This window comes from Zerene cesonia, unplaced genomic scaffold (assembly GCF_012273895.1).
Source record: "Zerene cesonia ecotype Mississippi unplaced genomic scaffold, Zerene_cesonia_1.1 Zces_u010, whole genome shotgun sequence".
Lineage (NCBI taxonomy): Eukaryota > Metazoa > Arthropoda > Insecta > Lepidoptera > Pieridae > Zerene > Zerene cesonia.
In genome coordinates, this window is record NW_024045140.1 from 688,079 (window position 1) to 715,494 (window position 27,416).

At 34.8% G+C, this 27,416-nt stretch overlaps 1 protein-coding gene across 2 annotated transcripts in view; it reads left to right on the top strand.

Moving 5' to 3' along the window:
- The first annotated feature begins 2,465 nt into the window (after positions 1 to 2,465).
- Positions 2,466 to 27,416, top strand: part of LOC119839268 (limbic system-associated membrane protein-like) — a 97,778-nt gene continuing 72,827 nt past the window's right edge. For both annotated transcript variants that reach the window (XM_038365497.1, XM_038365495.1), the window contains exon 1: positions 2,466 to 2,626. The gene's annotated coding sequence lies outside the window, so the exon portion shown is untranslated. The remainder of the gene's footprint in view (positions 2,627 to 27,416) is intronic.

Sequence of the window (27,416 nt, forward strand, 5' to 3'; positions counted from 1 at the left end):
CTTCTCTGAAGAAACTGTCTCCCGAACCGGTGGTAAATGTTAAAACTGTGTTATTACGATTCAAAAATGCTTCTAGAAGAAGTCTTATTGAATAAAAAAAATTAGTTTTTTTGATAACTACAGGGTACGAGAGTCAAAGATGTTGAAGAGGTCAAATATTGAGTCCTTGATTTTCGTATTAATTCATATCTTTAACTATATTATAAACTAGTTGTTACCCGCAGCGTCACGCGTCGTACCTGGTTAAAAGGCGATAGCCTATGTGCTAATTCAGACTATAACAAACCTTTAATTTTTATTTTTTTTTAGCATTGAAATGCTTTATAAATGAGAAATTTTTATATAATATACCTTTGCACCAAATTTCATTCAGATAAGTTGTTTCACATGAAAGAATAATGAACATCCATACATCCATTCATCCATCAATACTTAATAACTGTAATAGGATGCGTAAGTGTGTCTCTTTGTTTGTTTTTCTTTCACGTCGCAACGAAGCGATTTAATTAAACGATTTTTGTAACTTCAGATAGTCAGGCTAGAGGGTGATGTAGGCTACTGTTTACAAAAATATATTTTAAACACGTTTTAAAGCTAATTCTATCCTACTAATATTATAAATGCGAAAGTTTGTAAGGATGTGTGTGTTTGTTGCTCTTTCACGCAAAAACTACTGAACCGATTGCAATGAAATTTGGCACGTAGACAGCTGGGCAATTGGAATAACATATAGGCAACTTTTTATCCCGATATTCCTAGGGGATACGGACTTACGCGGGTAAAACCTCGGGGCGCAGCTAATTATTTATATGTCCAAATCATTATACTTTAGTATATTGGAGTGGTCGTTTCGATTCGCAGTCATCAATATTGATAAAAAATAACTTTTTAGTAACATTAAATCTAATTGTAATGAAAATCGATCAGTAAAACAAATGTTATATCTGCCCCATACCCCACAAAGGGGCACTTTACTTACGCCCGTAATTGGTTTTATAAAAGATATATGAATTATTGGTTTTAAGAGCCAGTATTCCTCTCTACCGTTTCTTAAAAGTCCTATATATTTTAGAACAATGTTCAATCAGCTACAGTCGCCTATCTAGATAGGAATGCCCAAAAATCGATATTTAAGGCTATCAAACGCACACAACCCATCAATAGCAACACCTCAAATAAACTAATACATTTAAATTGTAAAAACAATGAAAATAAATAAAAATTAATATGGTTTCCATGTTCCATGCTTAGGCTTTCAAGGGATGCTCTATCCTGTTCCTTTGTATGGTCAAAATGTGTTGTCTCGCTCGCACAATCGCTGAGTTGAATATTGAACGTGCGTCGCTACCGGGGTGGGTTGTAGTGATGGGTAAAGTTCATCGACCGTCGATGGATTCGTCTTTAAATATCGATGATTTTTATGATTATTTGCTATTATAGTTGATCATGATTTTGTGTGTGAATTTTAAAACGTGTTATATATTGATGAAATATGAAGTGTTTTGTAATTCGAATGTTTTCATAGGGTTGTTTCTCTTGTTGGCAAATGACAAGATAAGTTGACATCAACGCCCATAACATTTGCTATATTTGATATATGGCCTACTAGCTGCGCCCCGCGATGTCACCCGCGTAAGTCCGTATCCCGTAGGAATATTGGGATAAAAAGTTGCTTATATGTGATATCAGTTGTCCAGCTATCTACGTACCAAATTTCATTGCAACCAGTTCAGTACTTTTTGCGTGAAAAAGTAACAAACACACACACATCCTTACAAACTTTCGCATTTATAATATTAGTAGTGTAGGATAGGATAAGGATAATAGGATGCAAATGTGTCCAATTCTAAATAAGGAAATAATTAGAATTATCTTAAAAAGGAAGGAACTAAGAAATGTGAACAAAATGATACTGGCCTCTATTGATAATGAGTTTTGTAAAAATTGTTTCCTTTCGAAGTCTTCGAAACCCATATTCTATATAACTACTAGCTGCACCCGGCAAACGCTGTTCTGCCTTACTCTTATCATTTAAGGGTATGAAAAATAGATGTTGGCCGATTTTTATAGATACCGGATAAGCACAAAAAATCTCATCAAAATCGGTCCAGCCGTTTCGGAGGAGGAGAGGAGCCGTTTCAACGGAAACTGTGACACGAGAATTTTATTTGTTAGATATTTCCACCAATTTGCAGAGTAAATATTGTTTGATACGTTGTTATTTGTTTGTATCTGTTTATATGAAATAAAGTATATAAATATATTTATAAATAGACAGAGATGATTAAAAATATATCTATTTATAGCATTAAAACAGCTTTTAATTGAATGCACTCGTTACAAACCCATTTCAATTCGAACCATCCACACCCAGAGTGGACTCTAAAAAAATTATCGTGAAAATTATCGATAACACACCCCCAGTCACCTCACTATCGGGAAATGAGGCATCTTTAGTACCAGGGGTCGCTCTACGCCGAACGGACGTAGCTGAAAATGTGCTGGATTGTACAAAAAACACATTTCTTCACACTCATCCAATAAAAACTGTGAACACCAAGTGTATAGTGATATTTAGTGACGAGTTAGTGCGTTAAGTGCGACGCCCTAAGTGTAAAGTGAAACGGTGAGTTATATAATGGATAAATAATTACTCAGGAACAGCGATTGCGGGTTATCTCATTAATGAATTATTTGTTTTACACTATTGGAATCATGATCGTTTCATTAAACCACAAACGAACTGTAAGTTACTTACATTTAATCGACTTCGCAAAATATGGTTCTCAATGTGACTGTTTCTTTATTTGTAAGCTTTAACTGGGCGAGCCGGTTTCGATGGTTCTCAATATATTTGAAAGCTGGTGCCTCCCGGGTGGTTCCGTTTCAAATTCGGTCTAGTTCTTTCAAGTTGAATACAGTATAGTTCAAACGTTAATAATCTTTTGTATGTATATACTAGCGTAAGTCCGTATCCCGTAAGAATATCGGGATAGAAAGTTGCCTATGTGCTATTCCAGTTTTCCAGCTATCTACGTACCAAATTTCATTGCAATAGGTTTAGTAGTTTTTGCGTGAAAGAGTAACGGACATACACATCCACATACATCCATCCTCACAAACTTTCGCATTTATAATTCGTGTAGGATATATGTGAATCAAATAATAAATATTTGTTTACATTTAATTAACATGTAGGTTTTTTCTAGGATTATGTTAATAACTAAATTTAATTTATACCTACGTATGAATGTATGTTTGGATGATAACTTGATGGATTAATGAAAACTTACAATTATTATTAGAAAAAACTTTTTAATGTCAATGTAATCCTACTAATCCTACTAATATTATAAATGCGAAAGTTTGTGTGTTTGTTGCTATTTCACGCAAAAACTACTGAACTGATTGCAATGAAATTTGGTACGTAGATAGCTGGAAAACTGGAATAGCACATAGGCACTTTCTATCCCGATATTCTTACGGGATACAGACTTACGCGGGTGAAACCGCGAGGCGCAGCTAGTTTGATATAAACCTAATATTAGATACGATAAAAATAAGATATTTCGATAATAATGAAGATGTTTAAATTACACCATCACGTCGAAACTTATCAATTTTGTATGTCATAGCGGGCAACTGAGCTGGTGGTTCGCCTGATGGTAAGCGATCACCACCGCCCGTGAACAGAGCAGAGGTTGCGAATGGGTTGTTTTTAATGAATAGGGGATAAGGGAAAGATTGTTAAACTTAGCATAGATCAAACACAACTTAACTTAACTAGGTAATAATAAAAAATGTAAAACGTTGTTAAGTATTTACGTATGTTTGTAGGAGAAATCAATAATTTAGTATTCTGGGAGATTTCGTGAAGCTACTTTGGATAAGTGACATACATAGCTACATACTAGCTTGTCGCCCGCGGCTTCGCTCGTGTAGTTAAAGAATATATACACAGCCGGTAAACTTACCAGCATGGGATACCCGGGATATATATTATCCTACATCCGATAACTGGTCTTAAACTATCTTTATACAAAATTTGACCGAAATCGCTTCTGTTGTTAAGGCGTGAAGAACGATGAAGACGGAGACGTCTGTCTTTGACATACTATACTATATCCTACTAATATTATAAATGCGAAAGTTTGTAAGGATGTGTGTGTGTTTGTTGCTCTCTCACGCAAAAACTACACAACCGATTGCAATGAAATTTGGTACGTAGACAGCTGGACAACTGGAATAACATATAGGCAACTTTTTATCCCGATATTCCTACGGGATACGGACTTAAGCTGGTGAAACCGCGGGGCGCAGTTAGTAGGCTATATACCACAAGCTAGGCCGGGGCGAGCTAGTATACCAATAATTATTACACATGCAAGTACTAAAATCGTTTATACGTTAACACCAAATGCTATAAAAAGCCACTTTGAACACGAAATATACAATTCAATGTCTAAAGATCCGAGAAGAGATTTAAGAAGGTAGTAAAAGGAATGCACGGTACAAAAATATTTGTAATTAAAAGAGACAACGACAGTTCAAGGTGTAGGTGATTCTCTGTGAAATCACTACATAGTATATAAGAGAGTCGCTGTATGTCTCTATGTGCCTATGTATGCTTATATCTTTAAAACTACGCAACGGATTTTGATAGGGGTTTTTTTAAATAGATAGAGTGAGTCAAGGGGAAGGTTTTTATGTATTATATCTTTTCAATCTACCCCGAATATAAAGCGTGCGAAGCCGCAAAAAATTAAAAAATGTGTAGTTAAAAACACGCTTTAATGACAGAATCAACTTATTACATTATAATATATTAGGTTGCCTGGCAAAGATACGTTAAGCAATAAGGCCGCCTCTTGTACAAACGATGTCTTTTTCTGTTTATTGTATTCTTGTTGTTTCTAAGTTTGTGCAATAAAGCATTATAAATAAATAAATATTACTATTAGACTCCATCTAGAAGCACTTTCGAATCGTCATAACACAGTTATAACATTTACCACCCGTTCGGAAAGCAGTTTCTTCAGAGAAGAGCCGGCAAGAAACTCTGTCTCACTTGCTCTTATACAGAGTAGATGTAAGGAATTTATTGAACCCTGGCTTCCTAATTAAGATAATAGGATAACCTCACGAAATTATTGTATCACCGATCCTTGATAAGTGTACAGAGTTTGGGTTCAATCTGTCCGTGTGAAGTGGGTCAAAATCGAGTCTAAACGAGTCGGGTACATACAAACATACAGGTGAAGCTGATATAAACGTGTTAAAAAACACCATAATCATTTGCTCTTGGGAAAAACATACCGTCTGTATGTATACTACAGAAAATATAAATATAATAGAAGAGACAAGTTCAACACAAAAACTATTCATGGCGATCTTCGCCGCGACGAGAAAAGAGATCTTAATGAGTGTCCATTTCTATTTTTATTTATTTATTTCAGTTGTTTTTACATAAAGGGCTAATTAACATCAAAATAAAACCTAATTAGTTCATAAATTAAAGGCTTTTAAACGGAATTTAAACGCGATTTATTCATTATATTTCCGACGTTTCGTACATTTTACAGCGAGCGTGGTCACTGGGAGACTGATATATATGAATAATATAATAAATAAATCGCGTTTAAAATCTATATAAAAGTATTTAATTTCTAAATGTATAATACTTGCGTAAAATCAAACACAAGAAAATAATAATTAGTTGTTCGCCCCGGCTTCACCCGAGCTACATTTATAGCCTATGTCACTCAGTGAAGTTTCAGCTTTCTAACGGTGAAAGTATTGTGCAAATCGGTCCATCGGTTTTTGCGTGAAAACGTTACAAACATACAAACATTTCCTCTTCATAATATTAACGTAGACAAGGGCTTTAAAAAGAAAAAATGGCGTCGAAGCGAATAAATAACATTGCGTGAGCAAGTTACGTTAAGTGAGGTGATATTTCGAATATAAATCTAGGCTTAATTGGATCTCTAGACATGAGACCTAGATGTGAATAGTCGAGGGGCAAAATAAAGAACTTGTTTGTATGATTTATTTATTATAGGTTGTATTTTGAGGTTATGAAGAAATTTTTTTATAGTTACATAACTAGTTGTTGCCTGCAGCTTCGTTCGAGTGGATCTAATAAATTTTCATGGCACAAACATTCATCCTCTATTTTATCCCCTTGGGGATGGAATTTATCAAAATCCTTTCTTAGCGGGTGCCTACGTCATAACATCTATCCGCATACCAAATTTCAGCCCGATCCGTCCAGTGGTTTGGGCTGTGCGTCGATAAATCTATATATATGATGAAATCTATATTATATAGTATGCTATGTCACTCAGTCAGACAGTCACCTTTTAGTATACTAGCTGTTCACCCCGGCTTCGCCCGAAGCACATTTCCGGGGTATGAAGTATCCTAGAGCTCTCGGGAATTATGTAGCTTTTTTTGGTGAAAGATATTTCTAAATCGGACCAGTAGTTTCGGAGCTTAAGGGTACAAACAAACAAAAAAACTTTTTCTCTTTATCATATTAGTATCACTACTTAGTATAAAACAAAGTCGCTTTCACTGTCCCTATGTATGTTAAATCTTTAAAACTACGCAACGGATTTTGATGGGGTTTTTCTAATAGATGGATTCATTCAAGAGGATGGTTTATTTGTATAATAACATCTTTTATCTACTCCGAATTAACGCGTGCGAAGCCGCGGGTAAAAGCTAGTAGATATATATACAGATATCCAAATCTTTTCAGTACTGAGGTGATGTGCTTCAGATATACAGAGTGGCGTCAATGGTTTGATTTTTCATGAGTTACTGCTTTTATTATATTCTGTGTTTGTATGCGATCATTGTTGTTGCTTTCTTTCTTTATATATTCAACTAGTGATCCGCCCCCGTTTAAATTTTGAGTATTTTATTATATGCTTTACATATAAACCTTAAACCTTCCTCTTTAACCACTCTAACTATAAAAAAAATCCCATCAAAATCCGTTATGTAGTTTTAAAGATTTAAGCATACATAGGGACACAAGGACAGAGAAAGCGACTTTGTTGTATACTATGTAGTAATTATAAATAAAGATTCTATTAATAAGAAAGAATAAAAGGAAAAGTATTTATTGTAAAAAATATTATACTAAAATGCTTCATTAAAATATAAAAAAAGCGTGTAAAAGACTTTACTATCAAATAAATCGTTACAATCCGTTAAAAGGCAAATTTCTAAATGAAAAGCTTTCTCAAAACAGTGCGCCCGAAGCCGGGGCGTGGCTATAGTTTAGTTAAAACAAACCATTATATATTCACTTAAGACCCAATTCCCAGTGGGCCCATCCCTCTATGCGCCCTTCTAATAATAATTTTTACCCCAAAATTGAATTTAGGTAATGGCCCCTTGGCTATATTTTGGTTTCAGTTGGGACAGGGGGTTTTATAGATAAATACTAGCTGTGACCTGTGGTTTCGCTCACGTCATGATGTTATATAGTCTATAGCGTTCGTTAATAAATGAGCTACCTAACACTGAATGAGTTTTTCAAATCGTACCAGTCGTTCCTGAGATAAACGTGTTCAACCAAACAAACCAACTTCTCAGCTTTATAATATTAGTATATTAGTATAGTGCAGATTTTTAAAAATTCATTCTCACTAGTAAGTCTTATAATACGAGCTTTTTCCCGCGGCTTCGCATTAGTTTCGGAGTTGTTTAAAAGATGTGATTATACATATAATCCTTTCTCTTGAATCAGAAAGAAAGAAAGAAAGAAATTTTTTATTTATCACCACCACATTTACAGTTAAATTAAAATTAAAATTAAAAAGTGTACTTATGACTAAACGGTGTGGTGCTAAAAAGGGTAACTACTCAGCGTGTGCTACGCGTTATGCGCAGCGCTGATTTTCAGTAGCCCCTTGTTGGAGTGCCAGTCAGAAGAAACATATATATAAATCAGTCTATCTATTAAAAAAAACCCCATCAAAATCCGTTGTGTAGTTTTAAAGATCTAAGCATACATACATACAGACGCGGGAATATAAACATTTTTGACAGCAAATTAAAAATAATAAAATCGAACTGAATTCTAAACGACATCGCCGCCATTTTAAATAGTTCCCGCCAAATTGGCTTGTGCGTTCACCCGTAACTAGTTGCGATTCAAATCGCGCCCTGTGATTGATATAATGCGAAATTTTATTTGAACACTAGCTGTAACCCGCGGTTTCACCCGCGTAAGTCCTTATCCCGTAGGAATATCGGGATATAAAGTTGCCTATATGTATTCCAGTTGTCCAGCTGTCCATGTACCAAATTTCATTGCAATCGGTTCAGTTTTTGCGTGAAAGAGCAACAAACACACATTCTTACAAACTTTCGTATTTATAATATTAGTAGTAAACCTTATATATAACATGACGTGTATTTTAATGTTTGATTCTATTCTGTTAATAAAATTAAATTGTTTCATTGTATATGTTGAAAGAAGTCGAGCACGCTTCGGCACGAATTGTGCCAGCTCGCACCGGGGAAGTACCACACCCCCACAGGAGACCGGCTTGAGATATTAGCCTGCTACCGTGTCGTATGGTGAGTCCTTTTCCTCACCCTTCCCAGTCCATTCCTTCTTTCCCATCATCAATATTTTCCCTATATACCCTTTAAAGCGGGCAGCGCATACACAGAGGCACTAGCTCTGCTCAGCTCACGTGCGGTGGTGATCGCTTACCATCAGGCGAACCACCAGCTCAGTTGCCTGCTGCGACATAAAAAACAATTCAATCTATCAACAAATATTTAACCCACTTGAATTAAAACAATAAGTCATGAAAAATCGTTAGGTTTTATACGTAAAACATATCTAGAACTAACCTATAATCGGTCTAGACCGTTGACAGAGCTATTTCCATACATTACAGTGGGGACATGCGAGTTGGAAGCCTATTATTTTCATTCAATAAGCACAGCGATAAATGTCCATGCAAGTCATAAATTATAGCCTCTACTTGGGTTTTAAGTTCTATAATTTTATGGTTAAACCGAATTAAAAATTGTAATAAACTTTCCTCTTTTATTTTTTACTAGCTGCGACGAATCCGCGGGAATAGCATGTATTTTATATAGCTCATGTTTTAGTCTGATGAATAAGCTATATTATTGTAAAGTTTTATTAGGATTCATTGAGTAGTTGTTAAGTGAAATAGTAAAAAACATACATCCATCCACTTACAAACTTTCGCGTTTATAATAGATATTATATAAGACTAGACTAGACTAGATATCTAGTTTTATCCCATGGAACATTTATTCGGGATAAAAAGTATCCTATCACCCAAGTCAGCATACCCTGACTGTATACCAAATTTCATTAAAATCCGTTCAGTTGCAGCGTGATTGACGGATAAACATCCAAACAAACACACTTTCACATTTACAATTAGCGTGAAGTGTGTAGAATAAAATACACTTACGTTCACCCTTTTTCAAAGTAGGTTAAAGCGTGTTTAAATCTTATAAATACGTGTTTGAATATTCAATATGAAAGGGGCTTTCATGTCCATACTAAATTGAACATAATAGCATAGAAATGAATGCACTGCTGTTTGCCTGCTATCTAGATCTAATATTACCACAGTTCTAGATATTTTCAATATAAATATCTGTAATGTTTTGTTATTTTACATCGATTTATCCATACTAATAACTACATAGTATAAAACAAAGTCGCTTTCTCTGTCCCTTGCTTAAATCTTTAGAACTACGTAATGGATTTTGATGGGATTATTTAAACAGATAGGTTTATATGTAAGTATAACAACATCTATTAAACTATTTCGAATTTAACGCGTGCGAGCCGCGGACAAAGGCCAGTCTGTATACAAAAAAATCAAACTGACTGACTGACATAGTGATCTATCAACACACAGCCCAAATCACTGGACGGATCTAGCTGAAATTTGGCATGCAGATAGATGTTGTGTCGTAGGCATCCGCTAAAAAAGGTTTTTGATAAATTCTATCCCCAAGGGGATAAAATGGGGGATGAAATTTTGTTGATGAAATGAATGATGAAATGATGAAAAAAACCACGAAAATTTATTAAGACCGCGCGGGCGAAGCTGCAATATAAAAAATAATAAATAATAAAACTTTTATTTGCCAGAAAAAACATGATTATATATTATTATTAAAGTGAAGTCCCGTGTCCCCTAGTGGGGTATGTGGCAGATGATGTACATCTGTTTCACTGATCGATTTTCTTTACGGACAAGTAGGTGATCAGCCTTCTGTGTCCTGCCAGACCGAGACATTTTTTTTGTGCGTCCCCACCGGGAATTGAACCCAGGACCCCTCGGTTCTACGCTCACGCGTTAACCACTGTACCAAGGAGGCGGTCATATATTATTATTACCTTAAAGATATTACTGAACAGTGAGCTATATTTTCCTTTTATTACACAATAAAAGATAATATGAACTGCAGACCTACACTAAGGAATCTTGTATCGTACGCCTGCAACCCTTCCTGATATCATAAATAGTATAATTTAAATTAAAATAGCAATTTGATATTATTACACACAATACATAAAAATTTTATTTTGTTTATAAAATATGTGAAATATAACTATAAATCACGAATTTTACATTTAAACTATTACAATAAAATATATGTGCTATTTGTCTCGTATCATAAGATCAACGAATCAAAACGATTAATTTTTATTTGTATTCATCTCCTATTTTTGCCCCTTGGGGGTAGAATATATCAAAATTATTTCTTAACGGATGCTTACGTCATAGGGGCTATCTGCATTTTCAAATTGCAGCCCGATCGATCCAGCAGTTTGGACTGTGCGTTGATATATCAAATTGCGTTTTATAAATTACTTACTATTGCCCGCGACTTCGTTATCAGCCCATATGTAAACACATATGGGTTGTTAACTGCTGCTGTGTCCACTGCTGGGACACAGGCGTTCTATGAGGGTTTTTCTCCTACGAGGTCCGCGACTTTACACGCGTTAAATTCCAAATAGTTTAATAGATGTTATTATACAAATAACAAGCAGTGGTGGCTCAGTGGTCAGAAACTCGGACTTCAAAATCGATAAGTCGAGGTTCGAGACCGGCGCGAGCGTGCAGGAAATAAATTGAGTTTTCAATTTATCTGCATATGTGGATAACATCACCACTGCTTGAAACGGTGAAGGATAACATAACAGTGAGGAAATCGGCATGTCCAAGAATCAAAAAGTTCGACAACATGTGACATCTGCCAGACCGCACTTGGCCAGCGTGGTGGATTATGGCCTGAACCCTCATAGGAGACCTGAGTCCCAGCAGTGGGAACATATATGGGCTGATGATGATGATGATGATGATACAAATAAAGCTTTTGAGAAACTGTTTTAGTTCCTAGGTCATTTGAGTTTGTACTTTACTTACATGTACATTTTCAGTGCGAAAATAAAAAAAAAACCACCCCCGTGTGTTTCGATCCTGAACCCTTGCATGTAAACTACCTAAATAAAGGTTTATTGAGATTATACATAAACCTAGCTTGTTAAAATGCACTTCGCTATTCGAAATCATAAAATTACCATAATCAATTTGTTTTTAATCAGGCTCATGCTATTAAAACGTGCTTTATTACCTATTATTAGGGAGTAAAACCGTATTATATCAGGTTTTATAATGTAAAACCTACAAAATAAAATAAAGATTTAAAAAATTATTATATAACTAGCTACGCCCCGCGGTTTCACCCGCGTAAGTCCGTATCCCGTAGGAATATCGGGATAAAAGTTGCATATATGTTATTCCAGTTGTCCAGCTGTCTACGTACTAAATTTCATTGCAATCGGTTCAGTAGTTTTTGCGTGAAAGAGCAACAAACACACACACATCCTTACAAACTTCCGCATTTATAGTATTAGTAGGATTAGTAGGACTACCTAAAGCTATATATATTGTCGGATATCGTGTTTTGAACATTCTGTTGGATAAATAATTGTCAGTTGAGATACAGATGTCGCTTTTCGTAACTTGTCCATACTTGTTGAGCTGTGGAATGCTATAAAATGTCGAATCATTTAGAAACGCAAACGGATTGTGCCTTGGTGTTCGTGCGTTGTATATTCAACGTTCGCCCAACTACTCTCTACTACACTAAACTAGTCTACAACTATATACAACTGCACTAGTCCTTGTGACTGGCTGCGATTTGTTAACTGACTAGATCAATTAGGCAGCGGCAAGCGACTTTGTTAATACGCTTTTATTAGTTTCGTCTGTATGTTTGTATGTAACCGACTCGTTTCGATTCGATTTTGACCCACTTCAGGACAATTAAGTTTATCGTATAGTCATCATAAGTATAGCTAATAATTTCCTTACGTATATTAAAATTATTTAGAGTGGGTCATAATGAGTCGGTTCCATATAAATATACATGTGAAGCTAAATAAAAGTGTGTCGAATAGGGAAAATAATAAAACAACCATCACAATAATTAATGACTATATTGACATTCACATCCACTTTTCATACATCCACAATTACAATAATTTGGCCAGAGTACATAATAAGGATTTCTGTCAGACCCAGGGTTATAAATTACACTATATGGCTTATATGTAGAGTATGTTCCTTTTACAATAATTGGGTCTCCATAAAATCTTGTGATAGCGTCCCTTGCGATATTTTGGATCTCCTCACCACCTAATTCTATCGGTTGCTTAATTATTGGCATAAAATTAACCGCGGGCACGTCTTTAACATTGAAAACTAATTTCGCATTTAGAATTTTGACCTTCGACCTCCAAGCTACTAAGTCGACGTTGGGGTTATTTGTTTTGACTAATATTTTATTCTGATCCGGTCCATACTTGGCGACTGCGATGTCACCTAAGTCGATCGACTTGAAGTCACGCTTGTTCAAGTCGGGGTCGTTAAAATTGTCATCATAGTATTGGGTTGGTAGCAGTCTTGGTACTAAATAATCTATTCGTTTCTTACATAGCTCTTTAATATTCACCGATGGGTTGATGTCATTTTGATGTAATTGACAGTCTTCTGCGATTTCAGGATTAATTAGGTTAGAGAAGGTTTCTGATGGGGGTTGATTTTGATCGATTTCATTTGCATAAGTTTTGTAATATGGAATTTGTAATGCTGGATTAAAGGGTTCATGTGAGTTTAGTATTTTTTGGGTGGTGGTATGGTGATGTGTTTTTGGGCTTAATAGAAGTCCAGGAATTGGTTTGTATGTGGAAGGCAACGTTTTTACATCGTAGGTTAGGGGGTTATCTTGTTTATATACTGGAGTACTTAATTTTGGGAGATAAGAGTTTATTAAGTCATTGTAGGACTTTGATGGGGAATATCGCTGGCTTGGTCGAATTGGATTTATAAATGGTTTTAAATACTGTGATTCATATTGGTTTGATGGTATTTCTGGGTATGTTTGTTCGAGAGGTTTTTCCGTAAACGGCTTGTCAATTGATGGGATTTTTTGTAAGTAATCAATGGTAGATAAAGGGGTATTTAGTTTAGTATAGGGACTTATCCATGTGTTTATGTGAGGTTTCGATGAGGGCATGTCAGTTAGAGGGATATTTTGATTGTGTTCACTGTTAGATGGAGAAAAAATTATGGGTTGTTCATTAACTGAACCTATTTTTGGAGGTTGAGAATTACTTAATTCTGGTTTAAAGTAAGTAGATTCTGCTGGATTTTTATCAACGTCAGCTTTTAAAACAAAATTATTTGGGTTATGTGGTATGTTTATATTGCTTTGTAATTGTGGTAAAGGCATTACGTTAAATTCTGGTCTATCATTATTTATTTCACTGGCTATATTCATATTGTTAAAAGAAGGGTTTGTATGTTTGTTTGCTTCGTTCTTGTATGGGTTTGGTACAGTTAAAAATATAGGTTGACCTTTGTATTCTGATACATTATCTTTAGGAACAATAACATTTAACTCCTTTTGAGGCATATATGTTGGATTGGGTAAAGACCAAATAAATGGTAATTTGGGAAGTTTTCGCTCTGTTGTAGTGTACTTTGAGTGTGGAGTATAGGAAGCGGAACTTGGTGTATGCGGTTTATCTACACGGGGCACTGTTATTAATGGTGATAGTATATTCTTTTGTGGTGTATTTATAGTTGGCTGGATTAATATTTCTGGTTGATATAATGTTGATTTAGATGGAGTCATTTCTACATCTAATGCAGTTAATGGTTTTTCAAATGATTTAGAATAAGGTGACTGTGACGATGTAACAAAGGTTGGTTGATAAAGTTTTGTTTCTGAATCTGGTTTTGAGTCTATTATTGGTAACAATAGATTTTCAATTGGATTGCCCAAAGGTATTTGAGGTTGCTGTACAATAACTTCTGGTTTATATAATGTTGATTGATAATTTGGATTCAGTTTTACGTCTGATACAGGTAATCTTACAAATGGTTTCGACCAGGGAATATAAGGTTTAGGATTTAATGTGTCTTCTTGGTTTGGGTTGCTTTCTATAATTGGAACATTGTCATTGGCTATTGAATAAGGTTTGTTTGACGGTTGCACGAATAGTTTGGTAGGTTGGTACATGGTTGTATATCGATTTGGGTTTTCATCTATATTTAGAACAGGTGTATTTGTCGGTTTGTTCCAAGGCAATAATTCGATTGTTTCTGGTCGAGGCCTTGGGTATTCAGAGTTTGAACTGGTATCTACTAAAGGTATATTTCCTACCGATTTTGAAGGTATTTCGGATGGTTGAGCTGACGATTCTGGTGTTGTAATACCGATATTTATTATAGGTATATTATTAACCGGTCTATGGGAAAGAATTTGTGAAGGCTGGTGGAAAATTTGTGGCTTATATAAGGTAGACCCAGCACTTGGATATACTTCTGTTTTGAGTATAAGTCTATTTTCTACGGGTTTTGACCTGGAAGGTAGTGACGGTAGGATTATTTTAGGTTGAGATTGAGTTGTTTCTGGGTATGGTTTTATTTCTGTATCTAATTGAGGTATATTTCCGAATGATTTTAAATATGGAGTTTGTGATAATTGAATATTGGGCGTGTGCATTGTCAATTCTGGATTTTGATTTACTTCTGTATTTATAATAGGAGAAGGTTCATTTTCGAATGGTTTTGTCGGCATTCGCGATGGTTTGACGATTATTTCTGGGCGATATGTTGTTGCTTCTGCATTGGGATTTACGTCTACATTGAATGTAGGCACTTTAGCAATCGGTTTGGGCCAAAGAGTTTGTAGTTTTGGTCTATATGTTTCGGTATTTGGGCTTACCTTCATATTCATTATGGGTATTTTTCCATAGTAGTGTTGCAAAGGCGTTTGGACATATATTTCCGGTCGATACAATATTGATTGAGTATTGGGATTAACTTCTATGTCAGATATAGGGGACTTTTCAAACGGAGTTGAATACGGTATTTGAGGAGACTCAATGAACACTTTAGGTGGATTGAGTGTGGATACTGAAGGTGGCCTTATTTCTATGTTTGAAGGCATATGAGGCGCATTTTCAACTGGTTTTGACCAAGAACTTTCTTGTTTTTCAATTAAAGGTCGGTATGGTACTATTTTTGGATTTGGGTTAACTTCTATGTTCGATGTAGGTACAAATTTATTTCGATAATTATAAGGCATATATGCTGGTTGATAGGGTTTTGATTCAGGCCTTTGGGTTTCATGCATTAAAGGTATACGTCCACTCGATTTTGGCCAATGGCCTTGCGAAGGTTGGACCATAACTGGACGATATAATGCTGAATCCAAATTAGGTTGAACATCGACAGTAATTATAGGTTTGTTAGAAATTGGTTTTTGTATTTGTGATGGTTTATAATAACCAAAATCCTCCGTGTATGTTATAGGTACAGGTATTTTACTAGCCGGTCTGGACCACGGAGTTTGTGATGTCTGAAGAACTAAGTCTGGCTCAAACAACGTTGATTCCAAGTTTGGTTTAACTTCTACATTAATAGGTATATTATTTTGTTTTCGCCCAGGTGTTAGCAATGGTTCAAATGTAGGTAATTGTACCACATATGGATTTAATTCTGTTTCTACTATATTTGATATAGGTAAAGGTTCATTTTCATATTGTTTCGCACCAGAATTTTGCGATGGCTGCACAAAAATAGCCGGTTTATATAATGACGATTCTGCGTTTGGTTTCACGACTACGTTTGATATGGGTATGTTGTTAAGTGGTTTGGACCACGGGTTGGCTGGTTTAACAAACACTTCAAGCGTTGGTTCTGAATTTGGTCTTCCTTCCATATTCAGTGAAGGTGCACTTCCATACGGATGTGACCAAGAAGTTTGTGAAGGTTGAATTAACACATTAGGTTTGTACATCTCTGCTTCTATGATTGGACCAGCTTCTATATTCGATGGTGTACTTATATATGGTTTATTCAAAGAATTTTGTGATGGTTGAGTTAAAACAGGTCTGTATATATGTGATTTGGTTTTTGGACTAACGTCTAGATCTAACGAAGGTATGTTTATGTTTGGTTGTACGAAATTACTCTGTTTTGGTTTAGTTAAAACGTAAGGATTATACATTTCTGATTCTGAGTGTGGACCAACTGCTACATTCAAAGTAGGAATACTTGTACATGGTCTTGTCAAATAACTTTGGGCTGGTTGCGCACACAATGTAGGTTGATACATCGTCGCTTCTGAACTTGGACTTACTTCTATGTTTGATAAAGGTACATTTGTAATGAACTTTGGCCAAACGATTTGCGATGGTTGAACTGTCGGTAAATATAATGTTGATTGTGAATTAGGTTGGAAATTTACACCGGGTGGTATATTTTCAACTTTATTAGTGCAGGGAGTTTCCCATGGTTGTAGAGGCTCTTGCGTTTGGTATAATTTTGATTCCGTGTTTGGATTCTCAACTTTATTTGATATAGGAACATCAGCATCTGGCTTTGTACATGTAGTTTGTAATGGTTGCTCTTCAGTTTGGTATAATTCTGAATCTGTATTCGGTTCCGTTGGATTTGATATGGGTTCATTATCAAAAGGTTTTGTAAAAGGCGTTCTCGATGGTTGAAGAACTATTTTAGGTTGATGTTTTGATTCTGATGTAGGTCCCACTATTATTACCGGTGAATTTATAATGGGTTTTGTCAATAAAGGTTCCGTTTGCGGAACAAAAATTGTCGGTTGATAAGTTTTGGATGAAGGTCTTCCGAGTTGACGTACTTCTATATCTGATAAAGGCATATTTTGAACAGGTTGTGGCGATTTTTTAATTATTCCTGGTTCATAAGATTCGGAACTTTGATGTACATTTTTACTCATTGTAGGTATTTGTCCGAATGAATTCGAATAAGGAATTTTAGAGGACTGGACGACTATTTCTGGTTCGTATGCTTTTAGTTTCAAATTGGGACTCGTTGCTACATGAATTCTAGGTTTATTTCGCAAGAGATTTGATCGGGGGGTTTGGGGTAAATATGCATTTATGTAATATGGATTTGCAACATTTTCTTTTGGTTTTTCTATAATAAATGTTACAGGTTTAGAGTTATATTTACCTCGTCCAGAATAAGGTAGAGTGAATTCATTGATTTTACTGTCTGGTGTTCCATTTATATTATAAGGATAATATGTAGGCTTTTCACCTTCTAATAAATCATTAATTGGAATAAATACACCATCTGGTATAGAAACCTGTTGAGGTAAAGCTCTATTAACTTTCACATTAGTATCCGAAGTAATCATATTACTTGGATGCATCATCTTCATATAATTAGGTCTTGATACAAAAATTTGGGGGTAACTTGGTTGAATTGGTTGAGTTTTAAGAGGAGATGTTTGTGCTGAATAAGGATAAAGATTAGCAGCGCCGGGTGATTTTGTTACGTTTGGAATGTGTTGCGTGTGTGTGTGCTTTGTTAAATGTGGTGATAAGCTTTCTGAATGTACAGGGTATTGATAGATATTTTTCGAAGGTAATTGTAGATTTGTTCCGCAAGGGATTTGATGAATATTATCAGATGGTAATTTTTGATTAGAAAGGCATGGAGTTGGGTGGTTTTCAAAGGGTTTTTTTTGTGCCATGTGTGGTATTTGGTAGGGATTTTTAACAGGTAAATCAGACGTGCATGGTATTTCATAGGAATTTTCATTAGGTAAACCATGTTCGGGGATTTTGTAAGAAATCTGAGGTGTATTTTGAATAGGTTCATTAGGGATTTCATACGGACTTCCGATAGGTTGCTTATATGTGTACCAGATTTTATGTCGAGGGAAATTTAGTAAATACGGTGAAGTATTCGAACTAGTCCCGAGAGAATGATCGAGAGGAGCGCTTACGAAGTTTTGTGTGGCAAATTTATTTTCCGGGGCTGTGTAACTTTTAGGTAAATAATACATTTTCCGTTGTGGAGAAATCTGTATAGTCGGTGAACCTATATTCCGCGGGTTATATTGTAATTTTTCATTATTATTACATGGTTGGTACGGAGAGTATATGCCACTATCAAATATTTTACTTATTATTCTTGGATTTTTGTATAAAGGTTCATTGTTTAGATTGAAAACATCGTCTTCGGGACTTAGATTTGACGGAATATCAACGATAAGTTCCTTTGTGTTTATATCTTTGTTATTTTCGGGTACGAGAGGGATTTTTGGATATACATTTGCTTTGTTTTTGCAGACACAAGGTCGTGTATCAAGGTCGATTTGATTATTCTCTTTTGATTCCATATTTTGTGATTGTACGGTGATGTAAGGGTTTTGTGGTATGTAGAAATTCTTTGTTGGAGTTATAGAATTTATGGCTTGTGTATACATGGATTTGGCTGGCGGTAATTGATTATGAGGGCTTAGAATTTGATTGAAACAGTTTAATTTATAGTCAGGTGTGATTTGACAAGGAATTTCTGGATGTAGTCGGGGATATTGCGGTTTTATTTTGCTAAACGGATTTATATATTCTAATGGTTGTGAGTTAAGACCTACATTTTGATTATTATTATTGGTAGTAGTGTCACTACATGTTAATTTTTCTGGAGGATGCGTGACGTAGGTTTGTATAATCTGTGATCGGGGTTCATTTTCTTGTGGATAGGTCGTTTGAGATTGACTTACAGGATTATTATAGGAGGGTTGAACGTCGATAATTGGTTTTAAGTTTAAGTAGTTTGGTTTAAAACTACTTTCGTACGGTTTATATGCTGATGGATGTTTTTCATCTATATCGTTATTGGTTATAGTAATTGGTGCTGTATTATAATTATAATTTTGCTTTCGATGGTTTAAATTATCGCAGACTGTAGTTCTTTGAGGTTGAAACTTGGTACATTCTTCTAGTGCACTCTCTGATGGTTTATACATATTTATATATAGTGGTTTTTCTTGTACATAACTAGGTTCTTGGACTGTGATATCTGGTTTGAGACTAATAAGACTGCTACCAATATAAGGATTTTGTGAAATTGAAGCAGGATAGCTATATTGTTTAGATTCTGATTTGAAATCTCTAGGAATATCATATAATTTTACGGGTCCTACAAATGGTTGTAGCTTAGGAGGTAGGATTAAAATATTTTCTCTTCGTATTGTTGGTTCTATAGATTGGATTGGAATACGATTCCTTAATATATCTTCTTCTATTCCTTTAGGTTTTTCAGGGTAATAAGCGGAAGTATATGGATACCTAACGTTATAAGTTGTATCAATACCCTTAGGCTTATAGTTAACGTGCATAGGCGGATTCCAAAACACATTATGAACATGATCTGGCTTACGATAGTTAACTCTATCGCGCTGGTAATAACAAGGTTTTTCGTTTATTGCTTCAATGTTGTTATTGTCTTCATTGTTGTCGCTGGATTCCATTTTAAGAATATCAGATGAGCTATAACAGGGTATTGTATCAATGTTTTGTTTATTATCTTCGACAACACATGTGCTGGGTATATTATTGTTAATTATTGAAGTTATGGGTATATTCGCAAGGACATTATTTTGACCTTGATTTTCTACATTGATTAGAGCATCATTTGCATTGATTTTGTATAATTTCGGTGAAGAAGCTTCATGTATGCGGAATTGGTAAGGCTTATAAGAACCTGTTTGTTGTTGAACGGTAAGTGTCTCTTGGTTTACTTGTGGTTTTAGAAGATTGTCTTTCAGACTGGCGTAAATATTTGACCCTGCATATTTTATACCTGGGTAATCAAATTCGTTACTGTGTGCAATTTGTTTGTCATCCGTAATAGGTTTTAAAATGTTATTTAGTGGCGAGTCAGTTGTTCTTTGGGGATATTGATTGGGACAATAACAAGGAATATCTGTTGTCTCGTAGTTTGTATTGGTTGAATCATATTGAACATAATTTTCACCGAAATCTTTATTTGTTGCTGCTGCAATATGAGCTGAATCCAAGTTCCTGCAGGGAATGTTAATATTTTTTCCGAAGCAATTTATAGATTGTCTATTTAAATTGGCTGGATAGTATCTGTAATTGTATGGTATGTTGATTTTATATGGATTTATTGTATACATTGAGTCGTGTGGCTTTCTAACTGATCTACATACTATAGTACTATCATCATTTTGTTTACATTCTAAATCCTCCAGGTCTTGCTTTGGAGATTTGTTTCCATTATTTAGTTGTCTCTTTAATATATCAATGGTTATATCTTTCCCTTTATAAGGTGATCCTTCGGGCATATTAAACTGGTAAAATTCTGGTTGCTTCGCAATTATTGTGTTTTGCGCTTGATTTGAAATGTCACGATAAACTTTATGCGCATAATTTAAATCCGTTGAATCTGGATTCTCAATATTTCCGTTTTCTTCATTTGCACAATTTAAATCGCTATTACTTGGAAGATTATCTAGTTCTTTATCTGGGCATACAATATCATCAGTTTGTACATTATCAAAACCATAGTTTTTATAAGTAGTTGCATCCGAATCTGTTACATACGCAAAATTTATTTCATTATTTTTACCTTGCGATGCACACGCGTTACCTCTTCTCAGAATTTGTTTTAAATCTTCATATCGTTGCAAAATGTCTACATTTATATCTCTACCTTTATAATTTTTGTTACTAGGTATAGTGAATTGATAGCACGTGTTTTGATCACGATTTACATTACATTCTCTGCATATACAGTCATTTATATTATTTGCTTCAATGTCGGTTGGTTCTCCATCAACGTCAACAAAATTAGACACATCTTGACCACTGAAAACGTCGCGATATCGTCGCCTTGGTACCATAACCAGGTTGTTTATATACCATTGTATGTTAGGAGGATCACTTGTGTTATGATTGATGTAAAAATAATGCGGGTATTTAGTCAAGACGTAATCTAGAATCTCGAAATTCGTGTTCAAACTCGTTATGTATGTAAACCTTCTTTTTCTGTAGAAGTAGCAGAATATTATTATATCGTTGACTTTGTTTTTCGAAGCGTGATAGATTTCGCTCATTATTTTGTAGAGTTTATCGTCTGAGCCGGCTAGAAATACTTTATATCTACATTGGCCATCTGCGTTTTGTTTTGTGGTCCTTATATTATTTCCATTACTGCATCTTACCATATCACTATTAATTGTTTCATCACAGCTATTGATTATATGATCGTTATTATTATTATTTGTCTGGAAGAAGTTGAGGATATTAAAGGCTGAGGATTTTTCATTAAAATTTATTCGATGAATATCGCATTAACCAACCGTTTCAATTGCTAGAGTTTTGATATTTAAGAGGTGACGTTTTACTGGACCGATAATTTTTTAGCAAAGATTGAACCTACATTAAATATTAATGATTCAGAGGAGATATTGAATAATAAGAGTAGTTTGATACTGCATTAGTGTTAAAATGAAAATAATTAACAAAGAAAATGTATTGAAGGGGCTAAAATAATCTATCAACGTGATAAATGTGTGATTTTTCAGCTATGTAGCACAAATTTCAGCAATATTTTACTTAAATATCATTAACTTAGGTTTGTAGATTAGCACTAACTAATATAACACTGAAAATCAATGAAAAAGTAATAGAACACTTGAAAAATTACTAAAAATGTTAAAAAAATACGCTTATAGGACGTGGTTACCTGAAAATACTGAGCAATGTGATCTTCGGTACAGCCTCCTTCGGACAACGCATTTTGACATATTAATAACACTGAAACAGAGCAAGAAAATTATAATTATTATAGTTTTTAATAGCAATTAATGTAAATTTAAAAATATACAGATGTTTTAGAAATATACAGGTGTCTTGATAGATGGTGTGAGGTCTGATGTGGCTACGCACATTAAAACGAAGACATAATAATAATAAGGTACATGGCCAAGGCCACCTCTACATTATTAGTATTTTAGGACTGCAATAATTTTATACTGCAGTATCTGAAATAACAGTAATCTTATTATTTATTTTCCCCTAGTAAGGTATCATTAGTAGACTTCAGTTATATTTCACTTTCACAATTTTAAATATTTCTTTTTAAATCACCCCCTTTACGCACATTGTGCTCTATCGTTATCTAACGCAAAACATATTCGTAAATCGTAATTTTAAGATAATAATAAATCACTTTTAAATTATAAAATAGACCAAAAAATGCTCGTAAATTAAATTTAACGTAGTACAAACAGATCTTCCTATATCAGTAACAGCCTATTATCTCAATATTATAAAATACCGAAAAAGCTGTAAAAAAATCGAAATAATTTATGTAAAACCCGGATACGGGTCACTCAATAATTCCACATATAAAAAGGTAGATTAAAACTTCTGAAACGCGGGAAAGCATTACAATTGCAAACGTCATCCCGCGCCTTTGATCGGCCATTTTGTTTTCGTTTGGCGCTCTTAGCGAATGTAAAATGGCGGACAATCAATTTGTATTTGCATGGCTGTGAATATTTTAATGGAAAGTAGTTTTTATTTAATTCGAGACAGTTTGTTTTTGTCGGTAATGGATTTTATAATTTTATCGGGTACGCTGTACGTTCAATAACAGCAACAGGTTTTTTTATTTTCAAAACTCCAGACGCTTTTACTAAAATTGCATATAAACTCAGACTAACACAGAGAACTAGGTGTTGCTCAAAGCTTCGCCTGCGTGGTTAAAAAAAAATTCTTGCGACAAACATTTATCGTGGTTGCCTGGAAGAGATCATTTCTAAGTGATAAGGCCGCCAAACAAATTGTACGCTTTATTTTATTCATTATTATTATTATCTCTAAGTTTCCTTCTATGTACAATCTTGTTGAAGAGTTAAATAATAATAATAAATAATAATTTATACCAATTGGTTTCAAAGTAAATATGATATGTACTAAGCTTAATAAAATATTTGGTCTTTAATAAAGGTTAAAGGGTAAAATCTTACTAAGGTTAGAAACGCAAAAGTCGGTAAATATGATGGATGTTTGTTACCCCTTAACGTAAGAACTACAAAATGCATTTTGATGAAACTTTACAATAAAAATGGTTGCCTGTAAAGTCGGTTTTACGGGCGAAGATTTTACGTGACAACGTCTTTTTCTCGGTAGAATATTTATTGATATGAATATTATTAAATTGCACAATAGGAACAAGGAATTGAATGAAAATAAGAATTGCACAAATTTTAACTATAGAAAATATATTTTGTTTACTAAAAAGACAGAGACAAAGACACAAGCACGCGCCGATTCAATGCGTCTAATTCTCTAGTGCTGCGCGCTCGGCGGATCGATCATAGTTCGGTGACTCATCGTAACGTTACCGGGCGTTACACTTTTTCATGAGTGCCTCCGTGCCGTAACCTAATTTAAGACGTTGTCACGTCAATATAGCTTAAACATCAGAATAAGACATAAGCTATTAAAATAACTGACCAGTATCACAACATAGTATGAAGCAAGGTCGCTTCCCGCGTCTGTCCTTATGTATTTATGTATTTATGCTATCTTTATTATAAATGTGAAAGCTTGTTTGTTTGGATGTTTGTCCGTCAATCAGCCTCAAGCTAGTTAAAACGTCAGGTCGGGCCGATAGGTTTTCAAAAAAATATATATTTTAATTTATATATTTTTAATTAACTTAAATTAGCTTTAATAATAATCAAGTTCGCGAAGAGAAGGCCGAGATATAACTGACTGCATTTAGCGTCTTTCTCACGAATTAGCTAACTAATCAAAATATACCCGGTGGTCTAACGCCGTGGGTGTCTACTTGTGCGGGCATCACTAGCTATTGAACGGATTTTGATGAAATTTGATAAACAGACAGGGTAGGCGTTGATTTTGGGTGATAGGATACTTTTATCCCGATTAAATACTCCCTTGGGATAAAATAGGAATCTTGATATCCGGGCGGAGCCGGTATTGTATCCCGATACTCCTACGGGATACGGGATTACGGGCTTACGCGGGCGAAACCGCGGAGCGCAGCTAATTATTAAATATACGTGATTAATAAATTAGCGGTTAGCGCGGGAAATAAACCACTTCCTTATGACGAAGGAAGCTCGAAGCGAAATTGTATAAGACTCCTTTATAACTTTATAAATAAAAGTTTAACAATATTATTTACTAGCCTTTGCCCGCGGCTTCGCACGCGTTAATTCGTAGTAGTCAAATAGATGTTATTGTACATATAAACCTTCCTCTGGAATCACTATCTATTAAAAAGAATCCCATCAAAATCCGTTGGGTAATTTTAAATATTTAAGCATTTAGTAGGGACAGAGAAAGCGCCTTTGTTTTATACTATGTAGTGATTTTAGACAATTGTTTGATTATTTCCTTTGTGTTTCTGTTTTGGCGCCAAATAAAAAGAAATCTATGACTACAATGGCGCGTTAAAACTATACAGTTTAAGAAATTAAAAACTTTTTAACGTATTTTAAACGCGATTTATTCATTATATTACTGACGCTGTAAAGTGTTCGAAACGTCGGGTTGATAATATAATGAATAAATCGCGTTTAAAATCCGTTAAAAAGATTTTAATTTCTAAACGTATAATACTCGCGTAAAATCAAACACAAGAAAATACTATTCAGTTTTATTATTAGTTTAAGTGAAGTCCCGTGTCCTATAGTAGGAATGGGTCGAGAAAACTTTTATTTTTATTATAAAAAATAAAAATAAAAGATTTTATATATAAAAAATGAATCCCTATTTCCTTTGGTCACACCATTTGGTGATTTGACCGCCTCCTTGCTACAGTGGTTAACGCGTGAGCGTAGAACCGAGGGGTCCTAGGTTCTATTCCCGGTGGGGACGCACAAAAAAGAAGTCTCGGTCTGGCAGGACACAGAAGGCTGATCACCTACATGTCCATAAAAAAAATCGATCAGTGAAACAGATGTATATCATCTGCCCCATACCCCAGTAGGGGACACGGGAGTTCACAGAGTGCACGCGTGAACGACTGGAGCGATTTCAAAAATTCTTTTACCACCAGAAAGCTGCTATTACCCTGAGTGACATAGGCTATATATGTACCACGGGTGAAACCGGGGCGAACAGCTAGTAAAATAAATAAAATAAAATGACATCTGCTTCAGTCGATTATATTAGACCGAGGTATTTTTATGTGCGTGGGGCGATCTCTATTAGTCCTACTAATATTATAAACGCGAAAGTTTGAAGGATGAATTTATGTATGGATGTTTGTTACTCTTTCACGCAAAAACTACTGAACCGATCGCAATGAAATTTGCTACGTAGATGGCTGGACTGGAATAACACATAGGCAATTTCCCGTTATTCCTACGAGATACAGAGTTACGCGGGTGAAACCGCGAGGCGCGGCTAGTACATATTTGTATACTCACCACATAATACCGTTAACCTGTGCTTCTGTTTTTTCATATCGGGCTAAGCATAGAGGTACCATTGATGATTTTAGTTTATTCTGAAAACAAAATATACAAATCTTATATATTATATATAATTGGAATCTCGGAATCGGCTCCAACGATTTTCATGAAATTTAGTATATAGGGGGTTTTGGGGGCAATAAATCGATCTAACTAGGAATCTCATTTAGAAAATGTCATATTCGTGTTTTATTCATGTTGACTTAAACTTATTTTTTAACAAATAGGAGGCGTTTGAGCAGTCCCAATTTATTATGACTCTTCTTGACGTCTATTGGCGAATAAAAATACTATTTTTTGGCGAATAATTAAAAGTTAAAACAAAAAAAAAAAATACCGAGCAAAGCTCTGTCATCCAGGTACTGTTGTATTTATTATTGAATTGCACTTCGAATATAGTCGAATAACATCATGAGTTTAACCGACTGTTAATCCTATAACATATAATATGTTTTTTCATTTTATTTGGCGCGCGATACAGCCAGAATCGCTTGTGGGGTTTTGTCATATGACGTTTCGTTGTAATCAGAGTTGGCGTAATGACTTAAGCTATAGTACCTGGATGACCGAGCTTTGCTCGGTATTTTTTTTTTGTTTTAACTTTAATCATTCGCCAAAAAATAGTATTATTATTCGCCAATAGATGTCAGGAAGAGTCATAATAATTTGGGACTACTCAAACGCCTCCTATTTGTTAAAAAAGTAAGTTTAAGTCGATAAAACACGAATATGATATTTTCTACATTGTTCTTTTTTCTTACTCTAGCAAGATGGATATCAAGTGAGAGATCTTAAAAGACCATCACAATAAAACTAAATACTTATCAGGTGGTTATTTTCGTTGCCATGCTAATAATTTTATTGTATATTTCTTTAGTCATAGAACCAAAAAGTTGTCACATGTGACATCTGTCACCCGTGTGTTTATGGCAACCCCTTTTAGGCCTCTGTCCCTGCAGCGGGAACAGGTCTGCTGACTATTGTCTCAATTATTTTGTATCAGAGTGGTATGACAGATCTGAAAGTCTACTGAATATAATATCAATGGTGTTCCATTGAAGCAGTGGAATACCAATACTCGTCTCTAAGGCCGACACATCCGCAACTCTCCAGGTTGTGGGATGCTTTTGGGTGGCATCAAGCAACGCTTACCTTCTTTGCCCTATATATAAAAAAAATAGCTACCTACTTATTTGGCAAGAGCAATTTATGGTATACTAGACGCTCGTTTCGGCTCCGCCCGGATATCAGGATTTTTTATCCCAAGAGAGCATTTAGCCGGGATAACAACTATCCTATCATCTAAGTCAGCACAAACCCTGTCTGTATACCAAATTTCATCAAAATCCGTTCAGTAGATTCAGCGTGATTGACGGACAAACGTCCAAACAAATTTTCACATTTATAATATAATAAATATAATAATAATAAAGCCTTTTTATTTCCAATCAACAATTTTAAACAATGTTACATGCGATACAAAAAAAAATATAAAT